The following is a 15859-nucleotide window of genomic DNA, read 5'->3' as shown; positions in this document are numbered from 1 at the left end:
ATTCTAGGGTCTCTCCATCACAGAGGCAGGCTGTCCACCTCAGTATTTGTCACAGTATGAACTGGCTTGTCCCCTTGTTTCTTTTACAGAATGCCTGAATTACAACTTGAGCTGCATGTCAGTAGGAGGGTCCTCGGTGGTCCCATTCACCACTGTATCCCCAGGGACTGGAATGGGGCCAGCCTCCTCCTGGGAATCTTGATGAATGAATGAATGAATCTCCTGCAGTCAGAGTTCAAGGTCAATTTAGCTCATATGGATTCTTCTTGGGCCGGCATCACAGGGCACTTCTGCCATAATTTTCTTAAAGGCTCTAACTCTTGAGGGCAGGGTGATAGATTAAAAATAAGGAAAATTTTACTCTTGATTTCCAAAGAAAGGCACTTAAAACATAGAAGCAGCTTGATAAATGAGACATAGGAAGTTTGAAACCTTGTTAACGGAGGTCAAGATAATTCCACAAATGAGTTCTGTGAAAATAATGAGAACACAAAGTCTTCCTCTTGCCTTCAAAGTGCTGTTGGTCAAAGATGTGTGTTCTGCTCTCACAGTAGGAGAGCACCATGTGCTGTTCAAAAAGCACAATATTGTATTTCCATATTCATATTGGGTCTCCTAGCCTGTTCTAATTCAGTGGTCATTGCTTTACAGCAGTGAACTGTTTCAAATCTTCTAGTCCCCCTAAGACCCCACATGCTGTGTTCATGTAATAAAGTCTGCTGTGTCACCCTCGAATGCTGTCCTCACCCCTTGAATGCTCCCTGTCACCAAGGTTTGTTCTCACCAACCTCCTCAAGTTTGCCTGATAATATTGAGTATCGTTTCCAACTCAGGATGTGAATAAAAAATGATAGACATCATTATCCAAGTACATGTATGAAGACACAAATTGGTGTCAACATACTTTATATACAACCAGAGATATGAAAAAATGTACTTTATAAGTGTAATAAGAATTGTAATGCAAATAATAATAATATAGATTAAAAATGAACTATAAGTGGACATGCAATCCCACCCTACGCAGGTCATTTGCTTGGGAGATGGATCTCAGTCCTGCTCCTCTTGACGATGTCCTCACAGCCACAGAAGCCCTGGATGTGACAAGTCACCAACAAGTTCTGCTTCTTTTACAGGATGCCTTAGAGGTAGGCAGCAGAGAAAATATTTCTCAAACATAGCTGGATGACAGAAGCAAGGACGTTACAAGGCTATCAGGTGCATCGCAGTGGGTCACAGGGTGCTGGGAACACCCCTCTGCTCCTGCCCTCATACTTTTGAGCTCACAGCAGCCTGCACAAATGGAGCTCTGTGATCCATTAATTTTTTGTTGGAAGGAGCTTGGGGATCAGTCACTGGGGTTAGCGGTGTATGTCCTAAGAAGGCAGACCACAACTTTTGAAGGACACTGGCTGTGAATCTGAATGCACCAGGAGGCCTGCCCTGTGCTCTGCACCTCCTATTCCTGGCTGATGCAGGTGGTGAGAAGAGATACACTCCTGTGTACCATGGCGTGTACACACAGTGTTCAGCTGTTGGGCTGGGAATGACCTTTGGGCCATTAAATGGATAAACTCAAGGAAACCACAGTGGCTCCACCATTTGTGAAGCGCTGGAATCAGAACACAGTGGATTGAATACTATATTCACATAAAATGGCATCACGGTCCCTATGGGCAGATGGGCTGCTGTGGACCAGATTCAACTGTGAGAAGTCTGCTCCTAAGCAGCCGCTGCCTGTCTCCAGCTAGGCTTCCAGTGCAGAGGCCTCTGCAGTAACCACAGGGGTGGTGATCTGCCTGCTGCAACCAGCACAGGCAGTGCCACAGTGTACCTGAGTGTGCTGGAATCACCTCTGATCCTCATTAAATTATCACGGTGCTGTGTTCTTATTGGTCTCCTTCTGTGTGCATGCATTTTGGGGGCAGGGTCTTGCTCTGCTCAGAGTCCACGGGCTGCAACATCACAGTCCTGTCTAAGTCCTGCCTTAATCAGGCACCATTCCAGCCCTAGCAAGAGGAAGGCAAAAACGGTGTCCACATAACGGGCTCCCATAACTTACATACAGGTGTGACCAAGAAAGAGTGCCATAAATAGCATGAATGGCTATGGAGAGGTGGACAGAGCAGGGAGTGTTGGGGGGCGCGTGGAGAGAAGGCTGTAGCTAAGTGGTAAAGTTGTGCTGCAATGGTTACAATGAATCAAAATGCATGCTGCTGTCATATATATATATACCTAATTAAAATTAATTATTTATTTTTTTTTTTAAAAAAGAGCAACTGATTAATCCACATAGCCTGTTTCTGGCTTATCTTCCCAGAAAAGCCTCAAGCTCTCCAAATGGCAGCAAGTGCCTTTCCCTCATTTTCTCAGAAACTCACACACTGATGTAGACTTGGGAGCACCATGGATGCCATGTGGTCTGTGCTGAGATCACCAACCGTGAACCTGGAGGATGCTCGGGCCACATGTGCAGGTCACTAGACCCCAGTGCTCTATGAATACAATCTGCTGGTCCTCTGCATGCTGCCCACTTGTCCATCACCTGCTGTTCATCCTTTGGCCTCTCATCCAGGCCCAGTTAAACTTTGCTTGCTTGATACAGGCTTTGTGGGATTCATTCATGGACAGAGGGTTGAGGACTCTGGGAGCCGAGCCAATTCATACATATTCATGGGTATCTGATTTTAGCAATGCTTTTTGCATATTCATTTATTTATTATTTTCATTTCATTTTATTTTCTGCAATACCATGGAGGATGGAACTCAGGGTGCTTTAAACTGAGATACATCACCAGCTCTTTTATTTCAAGACAAGTTGTTGCTGAGTTGCTGAAACTGACCTTGAACTTTCGATCCTCCTGCCTCAGCCTCCCGAGTTCCTGGGATCACAGGTGTGCACCTGCACCCGGGGTTCTTTGTGTTTTTTAAGGGGTGGCAAGGCTGCACCAGTAAATAATCCTTTATGTAATCCCATGCTTTCCTTCCACATCCCATCTACAAACACCTCCATGTAAGAAAGATGACATACTATAACTTTAATAATTGTTTGAAAGATAAGAATAAAAACCCAGAAACCACAGGCCCAGAAACCAACCTTACAATCTTAAAACTGTGGTATGTGAAATTGTAACCCCTCAGCGGGGCCATTCAGCCATGAAGGGAAAAACATATTTTGGTCTCAAATTTGCTTTTGGCTTCCCCAACATTTATAATCCAATTTTCGCCAGCAGAGATGAATCCCAACCCTACACCTATTTGCTGGAAATGGAGAAAAATGATGATCACACATATTGATTTTCCTTCTTTCTTGTTGCAAGAGACTCGCAGAAAGATGATCTCATTTTCCTTGCACCCTGCTGCACTGGAGATGAAGTAAACAATAAGCATTTCCAAGGGAGATGGAGGGAGCCAGTCCTTCCAATATCAGCCAAGGCATCATGCCCCAGCCACAGCTCCACAAAACAGAGATGGCTAAAAGATACACCTTTGCCTTTGATAAAAATTGGTGAGAGTGTTACCCGTGGAGAGAAGTTCTGAGTAACTCGGACTTGTTTCATTACTACTGGCCAAGAAAAATGTGTTCCCGAGTGTTAGCCATTCTGTTAAAACAACTGAGATAACCAACTTGGTAAGGAGCAACGATTGATTTGGACTCAGGGTTTCAGAGGTCTCTGTCCATGGTCACTTGGCCCTACTGTTTTGGGGTCTATGGTGACCCAGGATGTCCTGGCAGAGGAAACCTGTTCACCTCATGCTGGTCAGGAAGCAAAGAAGGTTGGAGGGAGAGACTGGGATCCGGATACCCCTTCAGGAGATCCAACCACTAAGGAAGCAGCAGGTTCAGGAGGAGGCAGAGCCTGCGGGGCTGGAATTGAGGATTGATCCAGGAGGCACCATACACATGGGAGCTGGGGAGAGGGTAGGAGAGACCTGGCCAGCTGGTCTCCAAAGCCACCACCCATTGTCCCCCATGCTCTCCCACACCTGCTCACACCTGGGGGACCCCATCCCTGACCCAGGCTGACCAAGCACTTCCTGGCCCTCTAGTTTGGGCCATCTTGGAGGACACTACTATGGGGCTGAGAGGCCAGAAGCCCTCCGTGGGCAGGAAAGCTGGAGAGGCCTGCAGGTCTGGGCCTGCAGAGGGACCCACCACTGCTGGTTGAGGCCCCTAAGTGGTGCCACCCACGTGCCCAAGCCTTGCCCCTGTTCTAATGTGCACATTTTGGGGAGGCATTTCCTTCCACAGGTGGTTTTAGCTGCCTGTTCACAGGTGATACTGTCAAATGATTAGATTCAAAGTGTTTCTGAATTTGCAGTGAAATTCTTTGTCTGCTTAGATCATTTCTTTAAATGATCTGGGGACTTTCTAGTTGCCACCATCCTCATTGTTGTAGATTTGCTCTGCAGTGAGCAGAGAGCACTCCAGAATTCCAGTTGTCTAGGGGGAGTGGGATTGGACTGATGATGCGGGAAGGGGACCCTTTGGGTAAACAGGCAACTACCCCATAGCACTTGGAGAACAGTGATCGATATTCACCCAAGAGACTTGGGAGGGCAAACATGACACGAGGGAGACATGGAAGCTCCCTCCAAAACATACTTGTGTGGGACCCCATGTGGCACACTGGCCAAAGTCAAAGCAGATGTCACCTTCAGGCACCAGATTTCTCTGACTCAAAATTCAGACTGAATGAACAGCCAGAGCACAGCTGCTCTGGCTTCTTTGTGGCTTTGGCCAAACTGAGTTCTTTCCTGGAGAGGTGCACAGGAGGTAAACTCCACAAGCACTCCTGATCCAGGCAGAGTCACAGGGAGGCCCACCTGATGGCCAGAGCCCTGTGTGGCCTCTTGGACTGCCTCACGGAGGGGATCCAGCCTCTGTGCCTTCCTAAGTGCCAGACCATGGCAGCCACCTGCGGTAGCTTTAGAGCAGGTTCACAGTGAGGGTAGGGGTCAGATCAGGAGATGTGGACTTGGAGAAAACCAACGTGTCAAGTCAAATTTTCCAGTCTAATGAATGGACACTGCTTCACGGGCCCCGTTTGTGCCTCCTCTGACCATCCCACACATGTGGCCATGTTGGGAAGCATGTTTGGTTGTCACAACTGGGGAAGATGCTACTGGAATCTGGTGGGTGCAGGCCAGCTGTGCCACTATATATCACAGTGATGGCTGGGGTGGCTTCCTATGACAAGGACTTGTGGGATGCCACCTGTCAATCATGTCAGGGGAAGGAAACCTGAAGTATGCATTCAGCATTCCCTTTATGAATACTAGGCACAGGGCTGCAGTCTGGGCTGTTCTCAGCATTGAGATCTCAGTAATGACAGGCAAAGCCCCTACCCTGAGATGACATCTGAACGTGACCTCCGCAAAAAACTTAAGCTCCCTAATTTCCATTCTCCTCTCTGTAAAAGGTCTAATAAGAAGTTCTTTCCTTATCTCTCCTTAAAGCATATTCCTCTATACACATTTACAACATCTTATTCTAATCTCATCTTAGCACATTCCTGCTCTTTGTGTGTCAACATCTGCAAGCTGCTCATGCTAATGAAGTCACCAAGTAGAAAACTTGCAGAAGCAACACTTGACAAATAGAAGCAGCTCCACCAGCCAGCCAGTGATACTGGCAGAGTGGGTACCACGTGGCAGGCACTGTACCAGGTGCCGGGCAGGGTATTGTGGAGATGGAATTCCACAGGAACTCCTAACCATGGGCTACTTCCTACCCACACTCCAGAAAACATTCCACCATGTTTCACTTACAAAATAAATGAAAACAGGGAAGCACAGTATTTTTGTTTGTTTTCATTGCAATTTTCGGATCAAACCTTGGGATTAAACAGGCTATTAAAGGGCACAATTAATCCAGTTTGGAACCTGAGTTTGATGACAAACAGACACAAGTGAATGATCTAGAATAACTTGTGTCTATTTGTCATCAAACTCAGGCTCCAAACTGGATTAATTGTGTCCTGATTTACGTTTCCTCTCCTGTGTTGAGACGATTGTGGTTTTCGGTGCCTCTCATTTGCAATGACTGAAAACCATAGCAATAAATGCATCTACTCATACTTCATCTTCTTAGTCAAATATTGGCTAATGTGAAATTACTTTTACTCATAGCTATAATAAAATAGGAATATAATTCATGCGGACAGAATTCTTGAATACTTCTCTTAACAAATTGGCATAGGAAGGAGAATTTGTTTTGAAAAAGGGAGAAACACAAACTTGCGAGTTATCGATCCCGAGGCCTCATTGAGACACTAAGACACACAGCTTACAATTCCCAACCACATTCTTGAGAAATGCAAAAAACCTTATGTATTTTTTCTGATTACAGACAACCTAATATTCCTCATAGAAAACAAAACAATTAACACATAAAAATCACCTGAAACCTATCACCTTCATGATTGTATTTTCACTTACTGCCCCATTTAAGAAAAATAATGCCTTTAAATAACTGGTCTGTGCTGCCTCTCAGCCTTTTACAAATTTAACGGTGACCATAAACATGTCCATGTTATTAAGTGTCTTCCTACAACATCAATTTGATTTTTGTTATCCTTTGGGCAGACCACATAATCCCTTAGATGAATATGCAGTGACATTTAATCTTTGAACACTTATTCAATTACTTTGCAGGATAATTATCTAGAACAGAATTGCTGGGCCAAGGGTCTGGGGAGCATTTCAAGAGCTGGGACATATTGAAGTGTGTTTCTGGGGGGTGCACACACTTAGCCTCCATAGCACCCATTTTTTCAAAGGTGGTCAACTCTGACCTGAAGTGCCCCCTTCTCTTGAGCCTCCTTGGGTGCTCGTTAGCCCTGCATGGAGATCAATGGTCTTGAGTCAGATTCTGTGAGGGACACTGGTTCCCAACAACCCCATCTCCAGCTGCAGGCATGGGCCTGGGGTTAATTGTGATGGTTACCAGCAGAGCTCTGGAGCAAAGGCACCTCCCTCCCTCTTTTCAAGGGCAGAGTGACTCTTCTGCTCCACCTGGGATCACCTGAGTGAAGAAGGAGCCCAATTCCAAAGAGACAATTGCTTTATTACTATCTCATTTTGAGATGCATCCATTAGAATGAATGAAAGGCAAATGTCATGTCGAAGATCTGCAAAATTGCTCAGAAGGCAAAGAAAGAGAAATAACCAAAGAGAAGGCAGGAGGGGTAGCATCCAGGACTCAGCCAGAGACCACCAGGAATGCACCTGAGGTCGCAGGTTGTTTTTATTACTGTTTGTGATGGAGACAGTGGGAGCCAAGGAGCATCTCAGACAGAGGGCTCTGGAAACCCTCTGTCCTGGGAATCAGGCTCTGGGGTCTGCAGGTGTGACAGCTCATCTCCTGGTGACCCCAATCCAGACGTGAGCCTCAGAGCTGTCCCAAAAGCAAGGTTGCTTCTGTCTTTATCTTTTTCCCAATATTACAATTTGCTTTAATGGAGCATTGTTTTTTTTTTTTTTTTTTTTTTTGCGGGGGGGGGGGGTCCAAGTGCAAGATGGAACTCAGAGAGAGTTCAGTTTCAGAATCTTGTAATATATCTGAACCTATGAATCCAGCCCTGCCTTTCTTTCACTTTTTCTATAGAAAGACTCATCTGAGATCCTCCAGTCCATCTCAGGCAACCCAGGCAGCAAGCAAGAGTGTCCAGTTTCTTTATCAGTGACAGTATTGCAGCCATCAACCTCCTAAAATGTAGACAGCTCTCATGGCATGCTCCTGCCCATCTTCTCCACACTCACCAGCCTTCCCCAAATCAACCCCATTCTGACATCTCCCAGCATAGATGAGCTTTGCTTGCTGGAGCCTTCGAAAGTGCTGGTGTTTCTCACTCAACATGAAGCTTTTGAGAACTACTTGCTCACTGCCTGCCTTGTGATAACCTGGGTCATGTCACTGTGTTACAGATGCCTGTAAATATTCTACAATTTACCCACCTCCCTCCTGATGGGCTCTGGAGAGTCACCAACCTCTGGCTGCTATGAGTACTCCTGCTATGAATGTGCTCCAGGAATGTTCTAGAGGGGCAATGGCTAGGCCAGGTGTCTGCTCACTTTCGGCTTCCATGGGCCTCGCTGCACAATTTCCCTGAGGGCTTAGCAATTCCAATGGAGGGTTTTAGTTTTTAATTGGTTATGAGTTAACCTGGCAGATGTAGTTACCTCCCTTGGAAATGTGACCTTTATAAGTGGACACCTTTTCTTTTACCCCATTGCTCATGGAGGTCTGCTCCTCTGGGCACGTCCTCTGGGCACATGCACCTGCAGACAGGCCTCCCTGGGGTTATTTATTTCCTTCTCTTAGGAGCAAGTTAGTTACGATAATACTTTCCTACCCGATGAAAGTTGTAGTATGGAATAAATGATTGATTCTAGGTTAAGCACTTAGGAAAATACTGGACACAATGTAAGGGGCTGAATGGTGGCTTGAAGGACTAATCCCTAATCAGAACAAACCAGTCAGAAGAGCACCATTCTATTTGCTATTTCCTCAGGTGGTCTGACTCTAGCCAATAAATAACAAGGAAGATATGCTACCAACTTCTGGGAAATGTTTTCTCTCTCTAGAAAGAGAAAGCTACATAAAGAGAAGATTAGCTTTTGTACTCCTCTCTCTCATTATTGACTGGATGTTGTCAAGTGTGAACATGATGTCTGGAATTGCAGCAGCCATTCTGTAACCATGAGGAGACAAGAGTGACCAGAAAGTCAGAATATTAAGAGATGCAGAATGGAAAGAGGAAGAGCCTGATTTCTTGACAAACCAATGATTTGTGGGCAAACCTCAGTTTTTCCTACCTTTGTATTTGCTGTTATGTATCCAACAATTGTAACTATCATGCAAGTCACTAAAGGAGGGTTAGTTGGGTTTTTCATTGTAGACAGCCATTGTAACCTAAGGAATGCAATTAAAAAGATAAAAGGGTCAAAGAGATCCCCAAATGTGCAGGAGAGGTATTTCAGGAATGTCATCAGGCTCCCTCCTTACTCCTGAAGAAGGCTTCTAGGAAGGGGGTGAGATAACCAAATGCACCACTTTGCAATCCGTGGTCATTCTCCACCTCTTTGCCTCACCCTCCTTTTTGGCCTCTCCCTCCCTCCCTCTCTCCCCTCTTTCTCTCCCTGGCCTCCTGGCTGTTCCTCAATCACAGTAAGCACGCTCCTAGCTCAGTTTTTCATTTCCCATTAACTTTGCAGAAATACTCTCCCCGGATCCCACATGGGATTCTCCCTCCTGTCCTTCAGGTTGGCATTCAAATGTCCCCTGTGGGAGAGGCTTTCTGTGCGCCAAGCTGACTAAGTGTGAGCTCTTCCACTGTCCTCCGCCTTGTTCTGCATCCATCACAGCCTGAGAAGTGCTGCACTAACAGGCAGGGCTGTCTGTCTTCACATCCCCTCCCCCAGGCCACCAGCTCCCAGGGACACTGTAGGTGTGATTTGCTGCTGCATCCCCAGAATTGGCTGAACTCTCAGCACACAGAGGACGCACAAAAAAGATTCATTGGATGAATTTCTCCAATGGATATTTATGAAGTACCTACTAGATGCCAGACACACAAAATAATTTGTTAGATCTGGAAGCCTGTCAGTTAATTCAGTTAAACTAATGTTAATATATATATATATATATATATATGTGTGTGTGTGTGTGTGCGCGCGTGTGTGTGCGCATGCGCGCACGCACGCGCGTATGTATATATGTGTGTGTGTGTATATATATATATATATATATATTTATATATACATATATACATACCATATTCCATAAATGTAATAAAATGCATTCTACTATACAGAAAGCCTTTACTATTTGAAAGGCAAACATAAATAACAAAGAATTAGTGCTGATTAATGACAATAACATATATCAGCCCTTTATTATTTCAAATCCTATACTTTACCATCTTCTGAGTCTTCAAGACTATGAATTAGTTTCCACTGACAGAAATAGCCAAGTCCTTGAAGTTTCCTGGATTTCCCTGGACTTTGTAAAAGACTTTGTTAAAACAAAAAAAAAAAGCTTACTTTACTTTAGACTGCACGTGGGTCACTTCCCAAAGCCCTGAGGACCAGGCACGTTCTGGTTTGCATGAAGCCCAAAGTTAGAATCTCTCTTTGGCCTTGTGCAATGCCTGTTTTAGGAGTCTGTTTGCTTTTGAAGGCCCATGATGTGTTTTCAATGTGGGCACATGTAGAACCCCCCCATGGCGAGACCCACTGATGGAGGAGGGTACTGCCCAGGGGAGGAGGCCCAGGACATCAAGCAGGGGGTGGGGTGACATTTATTCTCTGCCTCTTAGCATCTACGTCCCTTGGAGCAGAGCAAGGCCTTTTCTTTCCAAGCCTTAGTATCCACTGAAGCAAAATGGAAATAAAAATAATAATGTTCTCCACATTTTTACCAATTCAGGGGCTAAACAGACAGCATTTTATAAATATTGTCTAAAATGAACATCAACAATTTCTCCAACTGATTACTTCATCTTCAGCTGCACCCTCTGGCCTCCGGAGCTGGGGTTTGCCCTGGAAGAACTTTCTGGATAACCTTCTGCATTTCTGCTACTGGCACTTTCTTCCTAAGGCCTCCTATGAAACTCTCTGCCTCTAGAACCTCTGACCTCACACAGGGCCAACTTGCACAAGGGGAATTTGGAAGACCAGAGGGTTCCGACATCTTCCCAGCAAGCCACAGAGCTGAACTGAAGGAGTACAGTTGTGCATCCGGAATGTGGGGTTGGGATGTAACACATTCTCCTTGAGGCTGGACATTTGGGTGCCTTTAGAGATACATATGTTTTCTCCTGGCACCTTTGAAGCAATGCAAGCAGGTACAGCAACACCTGGAGGAACACACAGAGGAAGACCTTCAGAGGAGGGTTTGGGGTGAAATGCCAGGCACACTTAACCTCCTATCTCCCATGAGCTGTGGGCTCCTCTCTCTGGAAGACAGAGACCATGGTGCTCACCTGCCAGGGAGGAGAATTCTCTACTAGTTGAGCACAATTCAGTGTGAGATGGCCCTTCTGATAGAGAAAGACCTCGATGCCTGGTCCAGGAAAATAACACGGGGCGAGGCAGTGACAGAAGATCCCAGCGAGTATTCTTCCCCTGCCTGGCCCCAGGGGGTTCTGAGTCTTTTAGGATCATTGAAACAGTGATTTTGTGCCAAGCACAGCCTTTTCTTTTTCTTTACCTTTTGAGAATCTTGGCAATTGATCATTGTAGCTGAGAATTTCACCTTTTTCTAGTTTTATCTAGTTATTTTCAGGACTTGTGTGTGAGTTAGGCAGATTAACTGCTGAGCTAAACAGCACGAAAATCATTTAACTTTTATGTCTTCGTTTCTACACAATCTGCAGCACATTATCTATCAATCAATCTATGGATCCATCTCTGGATAAATTTATCTATCTAATCTGTCTTCTTTTTCTACATCCAAATCTGTGTTGTGTATCGATACATTTTAGATAGCTACCTGTCTGTATCTGTTCTGTATCTCTTTCCCACATTCCCATTTATCTATCTTATCATCTGGATTCTTTATCTACATTCATACATATGTATATTCCATATCTGTGACTATACCTTCTTTGTGTCTGTTCTATACCTACATGCATTTTCTACATTTATCTTAATATCTATATCTACCTTAATTCTATGCTACATCTGTATCTGAATCAACATTGGCCCATCTCTTTAAGTTTCCTTGGCTTTCCTGTTTATATGTCCTATTATGGTCCCTTAATGGTGAATAGGGAAAAGATACTTTTTGGAACCAAAATAAATATCTTTTCAAAGAGGTTTGGCAGTGAAACTAGTAACTGTGCAGTCTCACAACTTTAAAAATTAGCTTCTGAACATGTCTTTCACCTCTAAGGAAGTAACCTGATTGTCAGGGAAATTGATGCTGAAGAATTAAAGACAAGCTTCAGAATTCCTCTTGCAAAAAGGCCTTACCTTCAATCCCACTAGGCTGACAAGTGTACTTTTATGATTGGGATATTAGAGCTTAAAGCCACATCCTTTGCAGAACTTCCCTGGCATCATCTGCCTCCCAAGGCAAGAGAAGATGAATCTACAAAGAAATATCCAACGCCACTTAAATGCAGGCCACATCTCCAACGTGCCAACCCACCCACTTTTCTCTCTATCTCAGATCTACACTTATCTACCTGTCTATGACCCTAACTGTACACATATTCCCATAATCTACTCTCTACTGTGTGGCAAAGAGGTTAATTTAAAGCATAAAGCAAATCATATAACTCTCATGCCACAAACTCCCTTGTAGCTTCCCATTCTGCTTAGAATGATCTGGAGAGCAGATGAGCTCTGGCCATTGGCTGATCCTGCTGGCAAAAGCCAAGCCTGGAAAACACTCTGTGCCAAAATGTGAAGATGGTATCAGCCTTGATTCAGGGCTCTGATGCCAACAGGTATCAGACGTTCCAGGACAATGGGCTTCGTGGGTGCAGCAGGAACGTTTTAGAGCAGGAAGAAAACTCTCCCCACCCCTCACTTTTTTTAATTGGTGCATTACAGTGGTATATAATGACAGGACTTACTGTCATATATTCATTCAGGCACAGGATATAACAATATAATTGGGACAATATCACTCCCTGGCACTTACCCCTTCCTCCCTGCCTCCTACTGCTTGGTCTCTTTCCTGATCTCCTTTTGATTCTCATGAGATTTCCCCCAAAAGCCTTGCACAATTTACAGTGCTCCTCCAGTTTAACTTCCTGATTGTGAGACCCTATATATCAAACTCGCAGAGCTAGTTCTGGGTCACTGTTCCCCCCTCAGGGTGCAGAGTCCCACCTGGTCTCAGCTTTACTTGAAAATGGCTCTGTGTTCTTCATTTCCCACGGCCCACACTCGAGATCCTTTGTTGACACCGAGCAGGTTGAGGTTCCCATGGTCGAGGTCCTGCTTCTACTTCTCATTTTCTACCCTTCTCCTTCACTCATGGGCCAGCCCCAGGCCTTCCCTCTGCCCACTCAGCAGAAGACTTGCAGTCCAGGCCCTCAGACACGACCTCCTGGGGCATTAGGGCGAAGGCCTCCCAGCCACTGGACAGTGACAGGAAGGTCCCCAGGGGCAGGGCCTTTTGGACCTTTCTGTCATTTCCCCACCATCTGCCTGCAGTTCACCTCACCACACAGTTCACCTTGCCCGCTACAGCACACGTTCCCAGAGGCTTGTCTTGCTGTGTTCTGCACCAGGGCCTGACTTGGAAGGCTGCCTGAGACACACCCAGTGCTCACCCCAGTGGGGAATGGTGACTCAGAGCTCAGGCTTACCAAGCTCCACCTGCTGCCCAGCTCAGCATGAGGTCCCAGTCCCACTTTGGGTCCCAGTCCCTCCCCAGAAGAAGCCCTAATCTGTTGAGCATGTGGTGGGTACCTTGATGACCACCCTTAGCTTGTAGATAGGACTTGTCTGGATGTGACATCTAATTCTCTCAATGGCTTCACTTTAGGCAAGAGGCTCACTTCTCTGTAGGTCTCTTCAGCCACAAACAAAGAGACCATGATAGCCCTCCCCTCCTAGTGTTGCTGTGAGGGTTAAAGGCTCTGATGTGGACTTAGGAAATTGTTTTATGGATCATCAGGTTTTCGTAGGCATTAGCTTTTAAAATTATAATTACATGGTCATAATGTTTTAAATCATCAATCATTTGCAGAATTTTTTTTTCTCATCTATCAGGGTAGAGTGCATTGGCACGCAGGGATAGCATTTCATTTATTTTAGAATACTTCCACATGAGTTTTTGTGCATTTGGCAATGGCAGCATATGTTACATACACAATTTCGTTTCCACAGTCTACACAAAGGAGGAAAATGATTCCTGGTCAAAATTACTCTTTGAAACCTTTAAAGTCAACTATATATTCTACAGTTTGCATGAATTTGTAAATAAAATGCTTTAAAGTCAAAGCTATGCCCCTCCAAGAGTTGAGAGTTAATGAGTTAAAACAAAATAGGAACAGAAAGCCCTTGGGCATTGAAACCATGCCGCCATTAAGGAGCTACCCAGTCCTAGGCCATGAGCCAGGCAAGATGGCAGTTTCCAAGTCTTCCACGGCTCCCCTTAGCTCTGGTCCAAGCTGGTCTCATCGGGAGGATTAAACAGATCCTGGGGTCCAGGCCGAGGAACTGAGATTTATAGTGGGTGCTTCAATGAGCCTTTCGAGTTACACATGTGAAGCCAGATGTCAACATCAAAAATCCCCAGTGTGCGTGTTCCAACTTCGAGAAAAGTGATTCAGTAATGCTCAAAGCCATGGACCCTTTTGCAGAACACAGAAGGGTTGAGAGACATGGGCAAGAAAACATCTTCTTTGGAGAAAGCCTGGATCATGGAGCTGCAGGGCAGGGAGTCCAGTGAGGACACGGTGTCTATGCCCACCCCCTGCCTAGTAAGGAGGCGTTCTTGGCCACAAGGAAGAGGTCTTGAAAGCAGTCAGCACCGTGGAGTGGGTCTGAATCCTGCCAGGAGGCCTGTGAGGCTTGAAGGTGTTTCCCTGCTGGATGACAGAGCTGGGGAGGCTTCTGCGCCAGGAACGGCCCCCACAAGGCGTCCTGACAAAGGAGATGCACGAAGACCAGGCTCCGCTATTTTAAAGCCGTTGTGAAAAATGAATCGTCAACATAATGGAATTTTGGAATGTGTGAGCTCCCAGCTCACCCTCTGCAAGTCCTCCTGTTGGTAACACAAGGGAGAAATCTCCAAGGAGCAGCAGGCAGCCCTGTGGATGTTGTGAGAGCTTTCTTTGGTGTCTGATTTCTGAATGTTAAATATTTATGAGGACATTAATAATAGATCTCTCTTTGCTGTTGATAGTAATGATAAAGTCTCATCTGAAGTGCAGAGGAGTCCCCTTGGCCTCCAGAAGCACGAAGTCCCCATTCCTGCTCGGCATGAGAAGGTGAACAGAGCAGGGGAAGCTGCCCACCTGGCTCCAGGCGTACTGACGCGCACAGCCTCCCGGTGAGGTCTCTAAGCCAGGACCTGCCCCTGGGGGGGGGGGTGTGTGTCTCTGAACGGGTTCCTCCCTCACGCTGATCACCCACCGCACTTTTACTGTTCCATTTTTTTTAACCTTCTCCCAGGTTTCTCTTCCTGATTCCTTCAGTTTCTAAAATAGATGAGGATCAAAGACAACATGCTCAGCCATGGAAAGAGAAAACGACTCTGACGTCCTGCCAGAGAAGCAGCCTCCTCTGTGGGGACAGGGTCTGGGCTGTGTAAGGAATTTATTCAAAATCCCACTTGTCTCCCTCAATAAATCCTGGTAAAACGTGGCTTCTCTTGCCTCTCGAAGCTGTGTGTTCTTTCTGTTCTAATGTTACTGAAGCTTTTCCACAACCTCCAGTTCTTCCTCCCCACATGGGACTCTATCATGAACGAGGCAGGGAATTTGCTTGGTCCCATTCCAACAGTGTGGGGTGGGGACCAGTCCAGGAGCCTTTCCACAGACCAAGAGCTTGGGGGAGGCAGAAGGGGGTAGGCCCTCGGTGGTCTGGGGAGGAAGCTCTTGCTTTGTGTTTCGTCCTCCTGTGTTTGGAGGCCCACTGCCGTGGTGGTCAGTGTCTTGAGTCTGGATTTGCATTCCATGCTGGACGGATCAGGCCTGTCTGCTCTTAGTGTAGCTCAGCAGGGAGAAGACAGGCATCTTTCTGCGGATCCCAGCTTGATGCCTAGGTCCTCTGCCTGGGGACTCATCAGGACTCCTCTGTGAGCTGCTCACCTTTCTGTGAAAAGGCTCCCCAGTGATGAGATCTAAACTGCCCAGTGGACAGCCTCCACTGGAGCCTCTTCTCCTCCACT

Source organism: Urocitellus parryii, chromosome 3, assembly GCF_045843805.1.
Source record: "Urocitellus parryii isolate mUroPar1 chromosome 3, mUroPar1.hap1, whole genome shotgun sequence".
In the NCBI taxonomy this organism is placed as follows: Eukaryota; Metazoa; Chordata; class Mammalia; order Rodentia; family Sciuridae; genus Urocitellus; species Urocitellus parryii.
The sequence above is the reverse complement of the archived record's forward strand: the minus strand, read 5'-3'. Positions refer to the sequence as shown.